Source organism: Giraffa tippelskirchi, chromosome 1, assembly GCF_054371585.1.
Source record: "Giraffa tippelskirchi isolate mGirTip1 chromosome 1, T2T-mGirTip1v1.2.pri, whole genome shotgun sequence".
Lineage (NCBI taxonomy): Eukaryota > Metazoa > Chordata > Mammalia > Artiodactyla > Giraffidae > Giraffa > Giraffa tippelskirchi.
Window position 1 is genome coordinate 155,079,352 of NC_137275.1, and position 22,331 is coordinate 155,101,682.

At 39.1% G+C, this 22,331-nt stretch overlaps 1 protein-coding gene across 2 annotated transcripts in view; it reads left to right on the forward strand.

Moving 5' to 3' along the window:
* Positions 1-22,331, forward strand: part of PTPRD (protein tyrosine phosphatase receptor type D) — a 1,686,434-nt gene that overhangs the window by 1,104,356 nt on the left and 559,747 nt on the right. Inside the window, exon 3 of one of the 2 annotated variants that reach the window (XM_081500327.1) lies at positions 20,725-20,805. The exons of the other annotated variant lie outside the window; for it this stretch is intronic. The gene's annotated coding sequence lies outside the window, so the exon portion shown is untranslated. The remainder of the gene's footprint in view (positions 1-20,724; positions 20,806-22,331) is intronic. 2 annotated transcript variants of the gene reach the window in all.

The window sequence follows — 22,331 nt, forward strand, 5'->3', positions numbered from 1 at the left end:
TGACTCAATGTCTTTAATTCTCTGTGAATTTATTTCTTTTCTCACCATTTTTTCCTTTCTCTGCTCAGTTCTATTAATCCTTAAGATCTGGGTCCTAGAAGATTTACGTTTTTACACTCTGCCCCACATTGCCCCACTTCTCATTCTTTCTGCTCTGCTAAGCTCTCATACTTTTAGTAAAGCACACACATTGGATTGTGTTTACTTGTCTATGTGTCTGCTCTTTATGTAAATCTATACCACTGTGAGTTTATCAGTGCACTGTAAGATATACTATAACATCTTCCTTGTCTTGTATGAAAGCATATATCTACATGATACTCATTTGCACAAACCTTGTAGAAGGAACATATTCTCACGTTTGAAAGGAAATATGTGCCTAGCTTTAATAAAGCCTGATATGTCTGTCCTAACCAAATAGATATGTTACAAGTCAGTGCTTTACCTTACAATAGTATTCATGGAGTACTCCATTGTGAGACCAAACTACATATTGAATTTTAACACGAATGTATAAAAATTTGATCAATATACCACTTTTTCAGGAATGATCTCTCTCACTAGACTTTTAACTCCATGAGAGTAGGAAACCTTTTTTATTTCTTTTCCATTGCACCCCTGATGAGAGCATAAAATAAGTGCTTTATGAAGATTATTGAAAGAATGAGTAAATGAGAAAAGGAATGAACAATTACAGCTATTATTTTAAATGAAAGAGACCATTGTGTTGCTATTATCTGCTACATATCAGAAATGACCTTAGAAGTATTATTTTAGGCTAATTGGTGTTTTCCTGGTGGCTCAGCAGTAAAGAATCCGCTTTCAATTCAGAAGACACAGGTTCGATCCCTGGGTCAGGAAGATCCTCTGCCGAAGGAAATGCAAACCCACTCCAATATTCTTGCCTGGAAAATCCCATGGACAGAGGGGCCTGGCAGGCTACAGTCCTTGGGGTCGCAAGAGTCAGACACGACTTAGCAACTAAATCACCAATGAAGCAAAATGCATTAAAATACGTTAATTCTCTTTATTGCGTGTGCATAAATGTGCTGCTATACACATGAATAATCACTTCTTGTTAATGCTCTGCAATGAGGAATAGCAGGCGTGAGTTGACAGAAAAGTGCAGGGTACCTGGACCATTTTCTTGTTTCTGTCTTTGCAGTAATAACATTACTCTTAATAGGCGGCCTCAGATTAAACAGTAATAGTTAGCTCTGAGCAGTTAGAATTTTGCTCAATAAAAATAATGACATTAAAAGCAATGAGGAGGGGTTGATTGGATGCTGTGCTGGGTCATCATCTTCATGAAAGAAAAAAGGCAGAAGCATGTGGCTGGTGATTTCCACAGATAATGCTGAATAGGGGTTGAGCCAAGACTTGAGTTGAAGCCTCCCTTAGAAACAGCAGCTTGAGGATCTAAAATCCTGCCTTATCTCTCAAATACTTGCCATTCATATGCTGTTTATTTAGTGATTGTCAGTGTGGCTACCATACCAGCATATATCAAATATCACCAGGTAGATTACTGAAGAAGATACTGTGGGGTTGCTTAGGGCTATGGCTGGAAAAAAGATGACTGTCTTAATTTTTCTCCAATTTGACCTCTTTTCACCCAGGAATCCCCTCCTGCCTTTATTTGGAAGGCTACATTCCAGACCCCAGAGCAAACATAAGGTGTATTTTCTCTGTAAACAGTGTTACAAGAGGAAGGTTGAAAGTGTTTGCTTTGAAAACTCTTACTTAAGCAGAGAGACCAAAATGTTCACTCTGTCAATAGATTTCTCCTCCTCTGTGATTTGGAAAGATCACTCTTCTCTCATTACACTTTTTACTGTATCAGGAAACATAGGACGGGTCATTGAGCAGTCTCAGAAAATGGACGATAAGAGCCTTGGCCACCAGATTTGGTCCAGCTTCTGTCTATTTCTATTTCTATAAGAAAAGTTGAAGCAAAATCTAATGAACTTTAATGATGGAAGGTGGTCATGGTAGTTTAGTCACTAAGTTGTACTCAATTCTTTTGTGACCCCATGGCCTATAGCTCACAAGGCTCCTCTGCCTATGGGATTTCCCAGACAAGAATACTGGAGTGGTTTGCTATTTCCTTCTGCAGGGGATCTTCCCCAGCCAGGGATCGAACCCACGACTCCTGCATTACAGGTGGTCTGTTTTGCAGGCAGATTCTTTAATGACTGAGGCACTGGGGAAGCCAATGCTGGAAGGTTGTCATGCCAAATTAAAAGAAGTTAGCAGGACTCTTCTGACCCTTCTCAAATTTTAGACTCTGTTCTATAATTCAGAATTGGGATAAGGAAGAGGATGTTAATTTTAAAGAGACATCCAAAACCAAAATAATAATCAGAACTCTCACTGGCCAGCAAGTGGCCATTGAGCCCTATGATAATGGACCAATGACCTGACTGTGCCTGTTTTTGCTCATTATTGCACCCTTCATGTTTTTTAGAGTGCCAGGTACCTAGTAATTTCTCAGTAGATATTTGAATAAATGAATGAATGGATGAAAAAATGAATGAGTGCAGAGCCAAACCTACTGGGCCCAGTCACGTTGTTTATTCACTACTAATATCCCACCTACATTCAGCACTTCTATTTATTGTGAAACCAAGGAAACAAACATCCAGGACAGCTTTGAGGGGCGTTCTCCATCCCTGCCTTTCACCCATTTCATGGTCAACGTCTTTCCTACCTGAGCTCATAATGGACCCAAGAAAGGCTAGCACTTGCTTGCAGACACCTGGGGATATAAGCCTTTCTCTGGAATAATAAAACTGTATTGTATTATGTAAGTCTGAATGCATATACCCTGGGCCTCCCAGTTTATTCCTTGTCCAGGATAAAGGAGTTGTTCCACACCAAAAACAGAGTAAAAGTTCACACTACTGACCATAGGAACCTGGTAAATGTAGAGATAAAACCAATAGTGACCTGGAAGAGGTATAGGATTGACAACTACTTAGAGTCACTTAGGGCACTGATGTGGCCATTCTGTCTTGTACTACATACAAGCCCTATGAGTGCTTATAGGGTACAAAGGATTAAATTAGCAGTAAATCAAACCACTTCTCTTTTCTTCTTAAGCATTTATAAACCTTCTTTATTTAGTTTCCTTCTTCCGTTTTTGTTCTCCACCATCCCCTACCCTGCTCCCACACACTGGTCCTGTGCCTTTTAGTCTCTTTGGATGGTTAGAGAGGCAGCTGAGAATACAGCAGGTACAGTAGGCATTTTATTTCCCTGCAAGTATCGTCTGTGCCTGAAATGAAAAACTGCACAGAAAGACAGAGTGGGGACCAACTCCACTTTTCTCCAATATTGTACAAATCATCCAGCTATTAGGAACAGAGACACAGTGTTTCAGAAAGTTCCTTCAGATGGCTTCCTGAGAAGTGAATGGCATCTGGCAATGTTAGCTGACTATTATCTCCAAGTATGATTAATATATGCTACTTCCAATTGCTATAAAGTACTTAATAAGTGCTCGTTCTTAGGGAACTCTGGTCAATCGGCAGAGCCAATCATATAAACTGTATACTGGTAGGTACTGTAAACATCCCTTAAGATGATCTCTATCAATAGAAATAGGAGGAGTGGACATTCTGTTCCATTTTAGGTGGATCATGAGCAACACTTCCACAGAGTTATGTCAGTAGACATCTTTATTTCCATCCCATGCCCTGAATAGGCTTCATCTTTAAGAACTGGATCATCTGAGAAAAGTTGGAGACACTTGTTTGTAGTGTTTAAATGTTAAAGGGACAAAGGACAAAATGATGACCCCTGGAAGCTTTGTCTATTGGCCTGTCTCCTTTGTGAATGTGAAATGTCACTGAGGATTATCATTCTTAGCAAACATTGCCAGAAAAAAATGTCAAGTGAGATGTGAAAGTTCTTTTGCATTTTTTCCTGATAAACTTCTATCATTTTGTAAGTGGTAGCAAATGTGAATTTTTATAATTTGACCTATTGTCAGGAAAAGAGTCATCAAAAAATACCAAAATAACCAAAGACAATTTGCTCATTAAAATATGTAAATCTATTTAGACATTAAGTTAATAAGCTAATTTATTGTTGCTCTGAAATTCTTTACAATAGGAGAAATACACTGCCATTGTAAAAGTCCCTGTGTGTCAGTGTGTCATAAGATTGTAAAAACAGCTAAAAATAAGATGTTTACTCACTCAGGTAGATAAGCCTCCTTTAGTTCTAATGAACTATTAATTTGACATAGAAGTTACTCTGGGTCATTCATGTTTGACTTTTTGGAACAAATCCCTGATTAGGTTTCTTCTCCTAATTTGGCTAATACAAATTATTTAAAAAGTGAAACAGAATGGTAAGGAAAGGGACAAGAAAGACATAATTAAAAGGATACATTTAAAATACATTTGCATGGGCCATATATCATGACATGATCTTGAACTTTGTAAATTTTAAAGATGTATGCAAATATATTTGTGTTTTTCACTCACATGATTTCAAACTAAGTCCCTCTTTGCAAAGGGTACCAGGTCACTCAGTAAAGTTTTACTGCAGTCCTTAAAAAACACCAAATGTGCTGAGTTATTTTTGCAAATAAATTTCCCAGATTTAAATGGTCAAAGTATATTAACTCAGAATTAAACAGCCAATGAATTCTTTCTGACTAGGTTTCTGCCAGGAGAAATAATGAAACCTTTAACCAGGAAATAACAAATCTCCAAATTCTTCTGAGGATATTGCAGTAGAGTGATTATCCTGTAATATTAGAGTACATGAACATACAAAGGAGGTTTAGAGGCATAAGGAGTTTTCAGGATTCATAACATTTTTCCCACAGAAAACTGGTTTCCTGGTCTATTTCCAGAGTTGAAAGGGGAAGGGAAACTGATGTTAACTAGAATGCAGGCTTTTCATCAGTTCATTTGGTTTTATGACTATTCCCCAATATACACCAGGGGTGTATTGTTCATAAAACCAGTCCCAGTGAATCTTTTTCAGCTATGTCTCATGAGTTGTTTAACAAGAGGTACATGCATGCACACACACACACACACACACACACACACACATATACTCACTCACTCACATAAACTCTCTTCGTTTAGATTAACCTGGTAGAGAACATTAAAGCAAAAGTGATAAAAATAGAAAATTAAGGTCATTCTGTGCTCCATTCTCTTTTGAGTAGCCTCACTTACTGAAGCATGGAAAAAAGATGTACCAGGTAAGATAATTTGAGTTCCAAGTAAGAGAAAACCTAATAAGTGTTAGTTGTTCAGTTGTGTCCAATTCTTTGTGACACCGAGAGTAGGTCTACAGTCCGCCAGGCTCCTCCGACCATGGAATTCTCCATGCAAGAATACTGGAATTGGTAGCCATTCTCTTCCCCAGGGGATCTTCATGACCCATGGATTGAACCCGGATCTCCTGCATTGCAGGCGGATTCTTTACCATCTGAGCCATAACAATGGTTCTTAAACAATAAGGACGATTATTATTTCATAGGGAATCAAGGGATAGGACTAGGATTCATTAATTTGGTGGTTCAGCATCATAAAAAAAATTTTTATCTGTCTTTCCACATCTCACCACAACTATAAAAAGTGAATCATGAGGTCCAGAGAGGTTAAAACACAGGCATAATGTTTCTCAGTAAGCCAGGATATCAGGCCACTCTGTGTGAGTCAAGAGCCTATTCTTCTAATCACACTGAAACCATGAAATATGTTATCAATGTTAAACATTATCTAAGGAAATGAGTAATTCCTATTATTAAACATAGTAATATACACGAGCATCCAAACAATTAGATTGCTTATTACACAACTGTTGATACCCTGGTCCTGCTAAACATATTTGAAAATACACATTGCTTACCTATGCTTAAAAAAGAGTTGTCAACGATTATAACATCTTAGAGACAACATGAACTGTGTCATGAAGGAAACAAAAGTAAAGAGCTTCTGAAGTCATTCTGCTAGTCTTCAGTCAAGTTTATTGTGATTATACTAGGACTTTCAGAGAGATTTCCCATCCACTAGAAAGAGCTAGACACATGAGCAATTATGTTATCATAATTACTGCTTATACATTTAGTGACTGGAGTCCACTGTTTCATTTACTCATCCCCTCCAAGCCCAAATAGGGTTTTTTCCTCCATTTTATCTGTTTCATAAGTGTGTGTCTATCTTCAGTGTGCCCATGTATGGTTGTATAGGATGGACACTGAACAACTATACCACATACCCCTAAATATTCTACTTTGTCCCCATGCTGCTCTTGATCCAACTGAAGGAATGCCCTCATCATCTGCTAGAAAAATATCATTCACTTATCTGTTTTGAAAGTTTCTTTAAAATCACCATCTCAGGTCAGAACAAATATCTAGACATTGTAAGCTTAACATTTATCAAATATTTCCTAGGAGACAGGCTCTACATGGCAGTTTCAAGTACAGTTTCAAGTACTACAATTTTAAGTAGTTTGTGCAATAACTCTATGAAATAAATATCATTATCTCTGTTTTACAGATAAAGAAATGTGGGCTCTGGGGATTTTAACAGTTCACCCCAAGATACAGAGCTATTAACAGAGTTAGGGATTATGCTCTTTCATCTCCAGTGCAATTTCCACTCTGGAAATGAGTGGAGAGATAAGATTCATTAGGAGAGCAAGGCGACCGAGTGCATGGTTGGCCAGAAGTATTGAGGGGATTGGGATAAAGGAAGAGAGTATGAGATGCTCGGGAGAGAGAAGGGGAATAGTGGGAAGGCCAATGACAGACTTTTTCTTAGCTCAGTTGTGTCCAACTATTTGCAACCCATGGACTGCAGCATGCCAGACCTCCCTGTCCATCCCCAACTCCCGGAGTTTACTCAAACTCATTCCGTTGAGTCAGTGATGCCATCCAACCATCTCATCCTCTGTTGTCCCCTTCTCCTCCCGCCTTCAATCTTTCCCAGCATCAGGGTCTTTTCCAATGAGTCAGTTCTTCGCATCAGGTGGCCAAAGTATTGGAGTTTCAGCGTCACCATCAGTCCTTCCAATGAATATTCAGGACTGATTTCCTTTAGGATGGAATGGTTAGATCTCCTTGCAGTCCAAGGGACTCTTAAGAGTCTTCTCCAAGACAACAGTTCAAAAGCATCAATTCTTCAGCACTCAGCTTTCTATAAAGACTTTTTCTACTTCTCTGTATATCCCAGAGTCCGACTCTGCAGCTAGGCCACTTTCCTATTTATCCCAGGTTCATTTGGTAATAATCAACCTGAGAAATTGCAAAGGCAAGTCTGCTCAATTGTCATCACACATTGTGAACCTCTACAAGGAACAAAGAACGTCTGCTCTCTATTGGCTTGAAAGAAAGAAATAATATCTGGAATTTGCCGTTGAAGTTTTTATATTTGGCAGGATCACCAATCACATGTAAATAATGGTCAAGTCAGTGAACCATCTGGTCACTGGTTTTATCAGCCATTAAATTAGGTGGTAAAATGAAACATTATTAATAGCTAGTGAATTGTTATTCATTCACATGTGGTGAAAAATGCAGAAATGCTCAAGGGAAAGAGTATTACATTGTCTTATTAAAATTTTACCCTAAGTTTAAAAGTCATGTGTTAAGAGAACTCAAAATTTGAATAAGATGTAGTTTTGCCTCTGTAAGCCTGAAGGACATGAAGACCCTGCCCAGGATAACAGAAAACCCAGTGTTTTGTTTTAATGATGAGGTACACCCACGGAATCTTAAAAATGGTGCACAAATGTGTTTTACTATTCATGTGGGGCAGCCCATCAGTTCATATGGCATCCACCACTGATAGCCTCCAGGAGACTCTTTTGTTTCTTGCCTCTCTCTTTTTTATTTCTTGTCATTCATAGTTCTCTGCAGGTTTGTAGACCCACAAGCTTGACACCAGCAATACCTGGTTTCCTGATTTTTCTATTCTTTAGCATAAATCACTGTATAATAAAGAAACTTTCTTTTGTTACTATTAAGTTCATAGTATAATTTTCACGCTTTATTAAGATAAAATAAATGAGAATGAAGAGAAAAAATATTAAAGAAAAAAGAATGCCATCTATTTATCATTCATGCTTCATTGAAAAATCAAACACATATTTATATATAATTGACCTGTGATATGCCAGGCACCATAGAAACCAGCATAGAGAAATACAAGAAATCAGTTATTCAGTCCCTACCCTCAGGGACTTAGATTCCAGTGGGGATAAGTAAATAATACAAAAATAATAAAAACAACCACATATCGCATGACAGCTGGCAATAATACCTTAGAGAAAAAATAAAACAGTGCAATAAGGAATGATAGAGGTGGTGACATTCTGTGCTGGGGGTCAGAGAATTTGGCAATGCATGTAGATTCTTCCATTCAATATTTATCGACTGCCTGTGAAGAGCTTGGTACTGTGTGAGATCCAAGATGAATAAGACATGGTCCCTGCCCTCCAGGAGCTGACAGCTCAGTGGAGAATCTCGCCACCTGCTCCATTAAGCAGACAGATTAGAAGTCTCAGGGCATATTGAGGCAGTAACATTATACCCAGCCACCAATCTGAACAGATTGTAAGTATTCCAAAACTCACAGTGGTTTCCATAAAATAATTCTCCCTTCAAGTAAACATTTTCAGTTGGTGAGTAACTCTATTTTCCACCGACAGCCCTCATATTTGAGGGCTTTCTTAATGCAACGATGACTGGTTGTTCTGACTGGTTGCCAAGGATTGTTTGGGTCCTTATTGAAATGTACTTGCTCAACTCCTCCAAAGAACTTGGCTGGATTCTTGTTGCTGTACTGGCAAACACTGCCTCCTGTACTGAAAAATTTGTTCTTTCTGAAAATCTAGACTGTCCCTGGATAGGTTTCATGAAAATCAAAGATAAAAAGAATTACAGTTTTTTGTTTTTTTTTTCAAGTGATGAAGCACTTTGTATCCACAAGGTTTACATAAATGTATGTCACATCCTAGATGCTGTGGCATTTTATCCTTGTATCTATCAGGATTTATGCAGACACCTGGCTCAAATGTCCCAAATCATCAAGAAGACAGAAAAAGGTGTAGTTATGGTCAAAATACTAGCTTGTATCAACAGCTGCTCTTCTTTATTGTGTTTTTAACACAACCTCCATGACCCGAGCTTTACAAAGTTTGTAATAATATAACATTGTTAAAAAGAAAGCTCAATCATGGGAGGGTACAGCACTGAGCAGAGAAGTCTTTGTTTTCCTGAAGACAGAGCCTTTTTTGATAGGGGCTGGGAGATCATATCACACACAGTTGTTCCAGAGTAAAGGAGACAGACTTGCTGATCTCCACCAGCACAGACCGTGATAATCCGCTCATTCTGCAGGCTCCATGTTGGAACCTTCCTCATCTCCACGTTCTCACTGTCTCATGCCTCACCCTTCACCACCATTGGAAGACTCAGCAGAGTACATTATTGTGGCCGAGCTGAGATACAGGCACAGGTGGTACCACTTGTTATAAACTTTTCAGTTTTTGTTGTGTTGGGGAAATTTCACATCAAAATTGGAATTTTGTTGAGCTATTCCTTTTTTTTTTCCTTTTTTTGCTGTACCAAGGTAAAAATCAATTTATCATAAATTCTGTTTTCATATGTTGGAATCCTTCCCATTGGTAAAGTGTTTTTTTTTTTTTTTTTTTTTCTTATCATGGCCTCATTTATAGCAGCTTCCACTGCTGTGATCATGTCAGCTTTAGGGGTAAATGACAGACAGGAATTTTGCTATCAAAGTTACTTCCAAAGGCCACGAAAAAGTCAATCACTGGATAAGATCAAGAAATTAGCTCTAAATATAAACTTTCTCAGCACTTGCAAATAATAACTTCTGCCAAAGTTTAACCCTATGTTAAAATTCCCCTTAGGAACTTCGCTCCTCTCCAAAAATTCTCTTTTCTTAGGATGTCACTCAAAGTGAAATTCACTCCATTGAATCTTAAGTAGGTGATTCTGTGGCTTATTTGTAGGTTGTACATTTCTTGGGTGATGGAGGTGCTAACATAAAACTTCCATTATCAGCTCTGTGAACTTCAATTCACAGAATATATTGCAATTAAGTAACTTCTCAGGGTGGCCTTCCAAAATGGGAAGGGTGTCCAGTTGTTGGTGGGTTTGGCTTGGGTCGTACAGTTTATTTGTTTGGGTTGTATGTTTTGAAAATGTGCCCAGGGCTTTTAAAAAGAGTGATGGGAACATTTGTATAAAATGGAACTGAAAGCAAAGGAACAGGCATTGCCAACACTCTAATTATTAACCTAGCAACGTGGGTACAGAGTTTAAAGGGTATAAGACAAAAACGGATGGAAAGGAGAGGAACCTGGGGGTCTCAAGTAGGATGGCTGCATTTGCTTCTTAGCATGCAGGAAATAAAAAGCATGAAGCTCTTTGGTTACCCTTTTGGATAACCAGATTTATGGCAAACTGGGGCCCTTTCCCCCAGTATCCTTGTCACTATGAGGCACTGGACAGAGGGTAAAGTTCTGAGGCACCTAGTCATTTATGTCACGTAATCAGTATATCCACTTCTCTCTCCTGCCCATAATGTTTCCTTTGAGGCCAAAAGGACCAATGCTCCATGGAGTGCTGAACTAGAGGAGCGAGAGGGAGGAAGATCACGCTGGTGCCATAACCCTTATGACATTCAGTTGCCCAAGAGGAAAAATACCAAAGTCTTTGGAAACTTTTGACAGACAAATTTCCCAGAAGCTGTAACCAGAATAGCTGGGGGATTGTTAAACAAAGGGTATTTTAATATTTTCTTTTTGTATTCCAAAAAGAATTTGGAAAGTTTGAGAATCGACAAGATATGGGTGGTTGACACACACTTTCTCTTATTTTTTGAGGTTTGTTTCTTTCCCCTTCTATCTTCATTTCCAGGCAAGTGTGTTTCATTCCAGACTTAAAATTCTCTTCTCTCCAGTCTCTGTGTGGATTAGGAGCAATTCTAAGGTAAACATAACATTGCTGCCTTCCCTTGAAATGCATAGTTTTATTCTAAAGAAGATTTCATGGAGGGTGTCTGTTTGACTCTCCCCCCGCCCCAGGTTGTATATGAGATCAAATTTCCAAGGTAGCTATTATGCTGTTCTAATGTAATTTAAGGATGCGGGGTAGATATAGTAGCTGAGAGTATCTTTTAAGGCTTTTTAAAAACAGGTGGAGAAAGACACATACCAACACAAATACTTCACGTCCAAGTCTCCCTGAATCCCAAGCTAGAACCAGCATGTTCCCAAATAGAAGGCTGAAGCCCACTGAAACGTCCCAGCAGGCTGCTGGGTTTGCACTACAAGGTCTGGTAAATTTCATGTAATTACAGCTGCCTGCTGAAGGAGTCCTGTGGTCTCCACAGGCTGTTAAGACCTTAGTTATGGCCAGAGAGAGAGAGAGAGAAGGTGGGGTTCATCCCCCCAACCAGCGCCACAAGCTAGGCACTTCCTGCAGAACATGGACAGTTAGAAAAAGCCAGCTGTGCAGAGTAGAATTAAAAAACTCTAAGATTTAGATAAAATAGTCCCGTGTTTGTTTGTTTTTTTTCCTTTTAAGAAGTACAGAAGAAAGAAAAAGGCAAATCCTAGAAAAAGGCAACTAGCCTTTTAGGAAATGCCAAAATCTGCTCTGCTGTACTGGATCATTTTTCTAGGAGCAACGCATACAAGTCATGGATTTGAATTGGGTTAATCATGGTGTTGTTCAGAATGTCCCAAAAACATGCCCCGAATTCTGACTCCCAGGAACTAGCTCAGAAGTTCTGATTCAGAGCATCTAGATTAATTCATGGGTCTGGTCATCTGTTTTTTGTTTGTTTGTTTTGCCTCACTATGTGACATGCAGCATCTCAGTGCTTAGACCAGCCATAGAACCCATGCCCCCTGCCATGGACGCACCTAGTCTTAACCACTGGATTGCCAGGGAGGTCCCTGGGTAATGGGTGTTTTACCATCCACAAAATTATTAGGAGCCTTGAAAGAGGTGGTCGTCTTAATATTCTCTGTGAACTGCAAAGTGCCACATTAATATTAATATTTAATTAATATGGTGTGGACAGTGTTCCTCGAATTTGTTAGCTACTGTGCTAAGAACTCTTAGAGAAATAAAGGAAGTCTGCTGTAGTGGCATAGTTTGCACAGTTGATCATTTTCTACTATGAGTGTTTACCAAGAACACTCTCCTCTCAAGAAAATGAATTCCTTAAGCAAAAATTTGTGAGCCACATCTCTCTCTCAAAGTAGTAGTTTTGATGTTCCTGATTTAACTCACAAATAACGCATGAACATCAAGACTTAATTCCAGATTTTTTTCCAAGGGGGAAGGGCTTTCAGTCTGATTCTTTATTTTAATCACAGGTTTATTTGCGGGTGGGATGGCTAGAGTTTAGGCTAGTTTGATGACATTGCTTCCTCTTTAAATTGGATGGCAGGGAATGAAAATCATTAGGGGACATTTGCATTGTATTTGGATGAAAGGGTTTTCCTTAATATGTGTGCCTTACTCACAGAACACATTCTTAGAATGACTTAATAGTGCATAGTTGACATACCTCACACACAGCGGAGGCCTGAATGAGTGAGCTGTGGGATGAATGAATAGTGAAAACTAAATAAAAAGAAATACTAAAAACATCCCACCAGTATTCAAAATTTGGACTATGTTTCATTTGTAGTTACTACTTAAAAATGGAATCCAGTTAAGCAGACATTTCTTTTTCACTTATAAAAGTGCTTTCCCAAAAGATCCTGGAGCTGGGAAATAGCTTAGAAAAACTAGTCTAAGTGTTTTTCAAATTGTGTTTCCTAGAGTTGTAAAGCAATGTTACTTTACCTTGGTTAACATTTGAATCACTTGGGAAGTTTATCTTTTAAATTACACTAATGCCCCATTCTCAAACAATCCAATACAGATCATATGAGTTGACTCTGGGCATATGGTTTAAGTTTTCCAGGTGATTCTAATGTATAGCCAGGGGTGGGACCCACCATTCTAAGGGTTCAACACTCCCAACATTTAGACTTGCGTTCTGATAAATGCAAGTATACTCTCTGGAGACAACATGATGGAATATATTAAACTGGAAAAACTGGTATATGTTTGTGCCCAGTAGGGTTTACATTCGTTTCAAAGAAAACACTAGACTTCTGAAAAATTCAATAGCATTCTCTCTTGCCCTCTTTGTATAGGACCTTCTGCAGGTATACAAGGGACACACAGATAATTAAGGCCCAGTCTCTTAAAGATTTTACAGTCTTGCCATCTGAAAACATACCAAGGGTTGGCTTGTGGCAGAGGCACAGGGAAGGAATGAGAAAAACAAGTATAAATATAACTTTAATAAAAGGCAGGTGTGTTACGGATGACACGGGAAGGATTGAATCATGGACAAAATATAGCTTTTAGCATTTGCTCTATTTTCTCATCTCTTTTTTCCCCAGCCTAACTGACCAAATTGAGCAGTTCTGATATGCAAAGTCTGGGAACACAGTCTGCTTTGGGGCAGTGCAGGAATAAAAAGGAAAAACAATACAGGTGCCATGTTCTTTCTCACCTCTACTTGGTGTGTGCTGTGCTTAGTTGCTCAGTTGTGTCCAACTCTTTGTGACCCCACGGACTGTAGCCCACCAGGCTTCTCCGTCCGTGGGGATTCTCCAGGCAAGAATACTGGAGTGGGTTACCATGCCCTCCTCCAGGGGATCTTCCCAGTCCAGGTATGGAGCCCAGGTCTTCTGCACTGCAGGAGGATTCTTTACCATCTCAGCCACCAGTGAAGCCCACTTGGTGCAAGGAAGGATATTTCCTAGAGCCTGCCGGCAGGCAGGAGGTTCTGGTGGAGAAAGCATGGGTGCCAAGGGGCCATTTCAGGATGGCTTCTAGATGTCTCACACATTTCTTTGTCAAGGGAAAGACAGAGAAAAGTTCCTGCCTGACTTGATTTGTGTTTGTGCTTCTCCAGGTAAAAGATTATTAATAGTCCCAGTTTCGTTTATCTCCTAGCATAATAATGAGCAAAGCTGAGTGGAAGAGAGAAGGAGAGAGAGAGGGAAAGGAGGGAGGGATGAATGAAGGGATAAAGGGTAGAGAAGGACGGGAGAGAGAGAAAAAAAGAGTTAAAAGTTTCCATTGTCTTCAGCTCCTCATATTCGTCTTAACTCAGAATTTTTGGAATTTCATTGTTCTCTTCCTAAACATAGTCACCTGGCAAAAGAATTTTCAAGGTGTGATTAGACATAAGTTCGTGTAATTTCCCACTGACTCCATCCAGTGCATTCTCATATTTATAATGTTACCATTCCAATCTTTGATAGATACCAGTTAAACAAACCATGAAACACATCTTGGGCATGAGTGCTTTCTGTGATCTATCATCTTACTTCAGTAGACTATTTAGCACAAGAGAAATTCAAAGAATCAGATTTTTTTAAATGAATAAATCCACAAGTTTATTACCATGTGAGTTTAGACTCCAGCATAGTGAATTAATGCAACAGAGAAAAAATTTTCTAGGGAAACCCAAAGAATCAGATGTTTTAAATGAAGTAGTACTCATGCCTGGGTAGAAGAACCAGGAAGACAAAAAATGCCCAGCTATTTGATGAGATGACCCTTCAAGGCTGGGCAGGAGCTTAGCATGTAAGCAACCATAAGAAACTTGAGTAAGAAAAATGTACAGTTTTGTTCAGACAATTCTGGAGTTTAAGGTATTGGTAGTAAAGCAGTGGAAATTTAGAGTGGAAAAATGATTTGGGCAGCACTCCATTTGTGGTGGCCTTTCAATGCTGTTAGAATATTTCTACTTAAGTTTGGTCAATAGTCCTGAACCACTGAGATTTTTGGTTTTTTTGAGCATAGAATTTATATAATCAAACTTGTGCTGTATTAAATTTAATTGGGCAGCACAATGGAGAATAGATTGGGGCCAATAAAAAAACATTAGGAGCAGAAGAATATACAAAAGATTATTGTATGAGTCCAAAAAAAGAGACATTTGTATTAGAAAAATGGGTTTTGGTGGTAAGAAAAGGAAACAAAATGTGACCTTTAAAAATTAAAAAAATAGATAATAACTAACCAAGAATGATGTTTCTATATTTATAAAACAAGCACTGACTTGAATAGATGATTTAAAATAATCATACATGTGGGAAATAATAGTTTTTGTTTTGCCTGTTTAAATTTCTGCTAGACCTGTTTAGTGTTACCAGTAATTTTGGAGATGTGATCAATGAGTTTTGAAAATCAGGATGTTTTGGAATAATAGATGATGATACAGGAAAAGAATATTTAGAGATAAATGAATGCTTGATCTGCCTAATAGAAGTGTACCTAGTTAGAAATGAAAAGTTCAGTACCAATCAGAAGTATGAAGGATTTTCATTCTACTGAATTGATCAGTTACTCTGACTTCTAGTAGGAAGCCATGGAAGTTTGTAATTACTCTTATTAAGAATTCTGTGGAACTATGAATCAATCTACTCCTGTTCAGATTCTACTATTATTTATTTGTGACATTTTATGGTATCTTTTAATTAGTGAGGCCTAACTCAACAGTTATTTTACCTTTCAGCACAGGCCCAGTAAGAGGGACTGTGAGGGTAACATCTGACCAGCCTCAGGGATATCTAAACCCATGTTACCTTCCATCGAGTCATTCAGCAGAAGTCTTGAGATTTGCTTATAGTTCAGTTTCTCTGCTTGTTGATGGTAAAATATGAGTGTGGAGATGTTTAGAGATTAATAGTGTGCAAATATACACACTCAAAATACAGAGAAACAGGAAATAAGAAGAAAAAGAATGTGAGACCAGAGGCAGGACAAATTCATTCTTTTCAAGTGAACTACAGGAAGCTTTGTAAGTAAAGTGATGTTTCTCAAGAAAAGACTAATTGACAACCAATTCATTTCCTCTCTCTCTCTTCCTAGCTTCATCCTTCACTTCCTTTACTTTCTCAAACATTTATGGAGTACATAGAGAGCTGAAAGTTCTATGATAAGAGCTTTCGGCTCCAGTCAGACATGAATCTGCTATCAAACAACTGAAAATAATATTATCCCAAGTATGGACACATCCAGTAGAAATTGTTAAGTAGCATAATGAAGTATAAGATGAAGACAGAGAAAAGTTTGAAAAGTGGCTGAAAAATAGTCATCTTAATGTCTTTGCTGTGTTCATTGTCTTGAAAACTGCTCCTGAATTTCTTCAGAAACACCCACAGCTATGCGGGGAAGCAAGGTGAAATCTGGTAACTGGGGTCCCGATCGAGGATAAAAGCCCTGGTTTGTCACCAGTCATTCTAATTCACAGCCTGTGAAGAGGTATACTCCCATGGAATTCAACTTGTGGTGTTTTGCTTCTGAGTGAGTTTCTTAAAATCATTTTCTGAAACCTCATTTGAAAGACCCTTTACAAATAACTTTGTGACTCTGCATGATTTTCTTGCTTAAACTGTGAAGACTGAACTTGGTTGGTGGGCACAGTAGTCTTACGTTGAAAAGCTACTGCACTTTGGGTTTTACCCTCTTGGTTTTATTCTTTGTTTTTTTCTCTCTCTCCAACCACTGAGTCTCAAAGCACATTCTTTATTTAAGGAGATGCAGCACCCTCTATAGTAGCGGATTGTGAGTCATTAACATCCCGCAGCAAGTTCTAGTCTTGACAGATAAGAGTCAGCCTTGTGCACAAGAAATGTTAAACAAATGCTGCTTCATTTTCCTCTCATTCTCCCACACAATACCAACTTTGATTGGCCAAGGACCCAATAATAAAACTGTAGTTTCAGAATTTAACGTCATTTCCAGGTTAGGTCCCATGACGTTGATATTGAAGCCAAACTATTTCTCTTCTTAAAGAATCTTATTATCACTCCCAAGAAATCTCGGTGATTCATTTCCATTCTTGTGCCATTCGGCCAAATGGAGGTTGCTCCATCAGTTTTTGGTCTTCCTAGATTTCCTCCTCATTGCGTGATTAATTGCTAGCTTTCTGGTGACTTCTTAATCTTTTTTTTTTTTTTTTGTATTTTAAAATAGTCTTTCTTTTCAGAATTCCCTAGTTTAAGATACAAACCCTAAATGGCATGTAAGTAATGGCAATTACTTTTCTCTCCATTCAGCTTTATCTTTGCTACCAAAGACACCATTTGAAAATGTGTACAAATCATAAAGTTTAAAATTTCAAAATAAACACAAGGCAATTAATTTCTTCAGTGAAAACATTAGCATTTAAAGGTTAAAGTCTCAGAAGAATGTGCTTATTCCTTAAAATTACTAACAAATTACCCATTTGTGTTAGCATGAGTTGTCTTTCTAAAGATGCTGCACATATATAGAGAGGTGGCCTTTGAATATTTAAACACAATCGGTTTAAGCCAACAAAACCAAAACACACTTCTTTGCTGGAAATACTGAAATCCACAGCTTCATGTATGAGTTAATGCAACTTCTTGACAAATCACCTGTTAAATTTTAGCTGACAGCTTGTCATATATTAATTATAAATAATTGTAATATACGGCTATCATAATGCATGCAACACAAAAAAATAGGAAGGGTAATTAGAGTCTACCCTTTGTTTTCCTCCTTCACTTTTTGCTCACAAGAAAAAAATGACCCAATGTTTCACTTGGGTTGGGATTGTGCCAGTGGTTAATGGAATGCCCCACTCTACTAAAGAATTTAATGGGAATATCCATTTGTCACAGTCGCATGCTGTAATCTCCAGTAGCAGAGCCAATGGAAAATAGCATCGTACCATAACGTCCTCTACACACAGCAGGTGAGGGTGAAATGCAGACTGAACAGTCAGGAGAGAGGGTCTGGCTTTTCTAGGCCTGTCTTTAGAGAAAGATGTGGATTTTTTAAAGAGAACATTGCTGCCTGACAGCAACAAGAAATGCTGCCCTGGAGAAAAAGAAAGTACATTTCTTTCATATGGAGAAAAGCTGGAATGTTTGCATAGCATGTCTCAACATCTCTAACCACCTCTTTGTCTACTGGAAGCCCACCTGTTTGTAAAGAGACTTTAGACTTTAGGTAGTGAAATCAGAAAGATCAGGATTAGAGGCTCATTTTGATCAGCTCTTACTCCCGAGTTTGAGCTTTCAAGTCTGAGGAATGGGAATCACAGCACCTAAACCTGCAGTGTTAATGGTCTACAGATTCTCCATGTAAGTCAAAAATATTAGCATGGCATCTGACTTTTCTTCCTTTCTTCGTCACAGTTTAGGTAGAATTATAGTGTCGTCTGATAATTTTATGTGTGTATATCTTGTGTTTTGAAATGAATAGAAATATTGTTTAGTTTAGGGACTGTGTTTTGTATATGGGGCTTTCTTGGTAGCTCAGATGGTAAAGAATCCGCCTGCAATGCAGGAGACCCTGGTTTGATTCCTGGGTCAGGAAGGTCTGCTGGAGAAGGGATAGGCTACCCACTCCAGTATTCATGGACTTTCCTGGTGGCTATATTATCTTTCTCATGTGCCAGGTCTGTGTTTGATCAATAAATAAGCTGCTGAGAAGTGCCATATGAATTAAATTTGGAAAGCTCTCGCAAACATTTTAACACTTGTAGAGATTAATATTTAAGTTATTTGAGGATTAAAACCATTAATTGTTATTCCATGTATGCATTTAGCAGCAAATTAATGAAATATATTAAGCATAACTAGCACCTATAAGAAGAGGTCTTATATACTCATTTCAATGCCTTAGGAAAGGGTTTAGTATCTTCAGAACATGCCATTTGAACCTATATCATATTTCTCCATTCTAACTGGATTTACTACAGACCACTGTAGTCTTCACAAAGGAAATATGACCAGCAACAATTAATGCAGTTCCTTGGATAATAATTTATAATCAGAATAGAAGTAAAAACACAAAATTTTGAAGTAGGAACAGTTCTTTCTAAATTCTAGCTTGGCCACTCACTAGCTGTGTCACACTGGCCAAATTACTTATCCCCTTGGCTTCTGTTTCCTCAGTTATACAATGGGGCTAATGATACTTAAGTAACAGGGCAGTTGTTAAGATTGGAGGTTTTGAAACTTTTTCTTTTAATCACTAGCCACATGATGGGAACAAAAGTTTTACAAAACAATATTTAATAGAGATAATGCACTCTTTTTTCTTTCCTACTTTCATTTAAAAAATGTTTCATGACACACTAGATTCATGACCCAGAAAAGGTCATGATGTGCCTTTTGAAAAACAGTGGGATAGCATGATGTTTAGTACATAATACAAGTGATTACTGTTATTGTCCTTAAACATTATTTTCAGCCTTTTTAGGATGCTTCATGATGGATAAGAATAAAATCTTCCCAGTACTTCTAGGAATTAACTTCCTTGGATGGGGTCCAAAATAGATTCATACTCATCGTATGCTGAATTATGCACTAGAGGGGGTTGTGCTATAGCAGAGCTTCTGTGTGCTGTTCATCAAAGAATGTGAGAGCTAGAAAGGAACAAAGGAAATGTCTAGTACCATTCCTTCATGTCCCTTCATGGAAGTATTTATAGTTTTAAAACATTCTGTATTTATTGCTCACCGATAAGCTGAAAAACTGGCTTCTTGGATCCAGAACTGGGAGGCAATTAGGAGTAGCTGAGGGGGCGGGCAAATGGACCATGACATCTGGGGTTTTGTTCTCCTTCTGCCAACCAATAGTTCAGTTCAGTCGCTCAGTTGTGTCTGACTCTCTGCGGCCCCATGAACCGAAGCACGCCAAGCCTCCCTGTCCATCACCAACTTCCAGAGTCCACCCAAACCCATGTCCATCGAGTCGGTGGTGCCATCCAGCCATCTCATCCTCTGTCGTCCCCTTCTCCTCCTGCCCTCAATCTTTCCCAGCATCAGGGTCTTTCCCAATGAGTCAGTTCTTCCCATCAGGTGGCCAAAGTATTGGAGTTTCAGCTTCAACATCAGTCCTTCCAATGAACATTCAGGACTGATCTTTAGGATGGACTGGTTGGATCTCCTTGCAGTCCAAGGGACTCTCATGAGTCTTCTCCAATACCACAGTTCAAAAGGATCAATTCTTCGACGCTCAGCTTTCTTTATAGTCCAGCTCTCAAATCCATACATGACCACTGGAAAAACCATAGCTTTGACTAGACGGACCTTTGTTGACAAAGTAATGTCTCTGCTTTTTAATATGCTGTCTAGGTTGGTCATAACTTTCCTTCCAAGGAGTAAGCGTCTTTTAATTTCATGGCTGCAGTCACCATCAGCAGTGATTTTGGAGCCCGGAAAAATCAGCCACTGTTTCCATTGTTTCCCCGTCTATTTGCCATGAAGTGATGGGACCGGATGCCATGATCTTAGTTTTCTGAATGTTGAGCTTTAAGCCAACTTTTTCACTCTCCTCTTCCACTTTCATCAAGAGGCTCTTTAGTTCATCTTCACTTTCTGCCATAAGGGTGGTGTCATCTGCATAGCTGAGGTTATTGATATTTTTCCCAGCAATCTTGATTCCAGCTTGTGCTTCCTCCAGCCCAGTGTTTCTCATGATGTATTCTGCATATAAGTTAAATAAGCAGGGTGACAATATACAGCCTTGACGTACTCCTTTTCCTATTTGCAACCAGTCTGTTGTTCCATGTCCAGTTCTAACTGTTGCTTCCTGACCTGCATACAGGTTTCTCAAGAGGCAGGTCAGGTGATCTGGTATTCCCATCTCTTTCAGCATTTTCCACAGTTTATTGTGATCCACACAGTCAATGGCTTTGGCATAGTCAATAAAGCAGACCCAGTCAATAAAGCAGAGGTAAGTTGGGTCACCTTAAACTCTCTGGGACTCAGTTTCCTTACTTGTAAAATTAGGTGATTTTGGCAGATGACTAGTCCCCCTCTGATGCTTTTTGACTTCAAAGCTCCAAATGGTAAACTCTCTCATGTACTGTAGTAGATTCCACAGGGAGCTGCTGCTGCTGCTGCTAAGTCGCTTCAGTCGTGTCCAACTCTGTGCGACCCTATAGACGGCAGTCCACCAGACTCCGCCGTCCCTAGGATTCTCCAGGCAAGGATACTGGAGTGGGTTGCCATTTCCTTCTCCAGTGTATGAAAGGGAAAAGTGAAAGTGAAGTCGCTCAGTTGTGTCCGACTCTTAGCGACCCCATGGACTGTAGCCTACCAGGCTCCTCCATCCAGGGATTCTCTAGGCAAGAGTACTGGAGTGGGGTGCCATTGCCTTCTCCCCATAGGGAGCTACTTTGTTACAAATCTGATCTGAATATGTTAATATGTGTATACCGGGCTGCAGTCTTATTCCCAACATGACTTAGATGTTCAGAGGAAGCTTGGCTCTTCTACTTGTGCGGGCTCTCTCTCATATCACCCTGAACAACACTCTTTTCTATTGGGTTGGCCAAAAAGTTCGTTTGGGTATTTCTGTAAGACATTACAGGGAAAACCTGAACAAACTTTTTGACCAACCCAATACAATAGCAGCTCAGACTCTCTAGTCTCTTCCTTTCATTGCTACTTTTTTCTCCAAGATGTTTGGTTGTTGTGGGACAGGAACATCTAGGACCTCATGGTATCAGGGAAGTTGGCTCCTTGGGCTTGTCTCATTTACTTACACTGCCCTGTCTCCCCTGATTTCTGCATCCCTTTTCTTTTTGCTTGTTGCTCACCTTGGTAACCAGCATCACCGAGTTCTCTAGCCTATCTAACTTGCTAGGAGTAGAATATATTGATACTATTTCTTCTTTGATGGTGCTCTTAGACAGGAATCAGATTTTCCAGCCAGGATCTCAAATAAGGTCAGAACTAGTCAGATCTTCTTAAATGAGGTAACTGGATGTGTGTCTCTCCTTCAAAGACAACAGCAGAGGAAATACTAGGGTTCTGAAAAACTTTGTTTGTTCCTCTAGCACCCAACTTTGCAAGAGGAAAGTGGGCCTCACCAGTTTTCAATGAGAAAGCCAAGTTTGAGTTTATACCTTCAATGAGAATCACCTGTGCAGAAGCTCTACTTTCTGAATTCATTCTCAGGGCATAAGGGGCAGGTGTTCAGCAAACCTGCTCAGCCTTTCAGTCCCTTGGTTTATCAGAAAGTTCTGGAGGCTTGCTCAGGAATAGCTGTCTTCTTCATTCTGACTATAAGGCTAACCATTTAAAAAAAGAACAAGGAATAGTCACGCTAGGATGATACTCCCCCTTGCCCCACAAATTGCTGGAAAACTAAACTTCATTTAGCAAGAAGCCTTTCAAAAACATGTGATTTCTTTCTGGAGCACAAAGGGGGCAGAGGATTACTGACCAATCCTTCAGTGGCTTTCAGGTGCACAA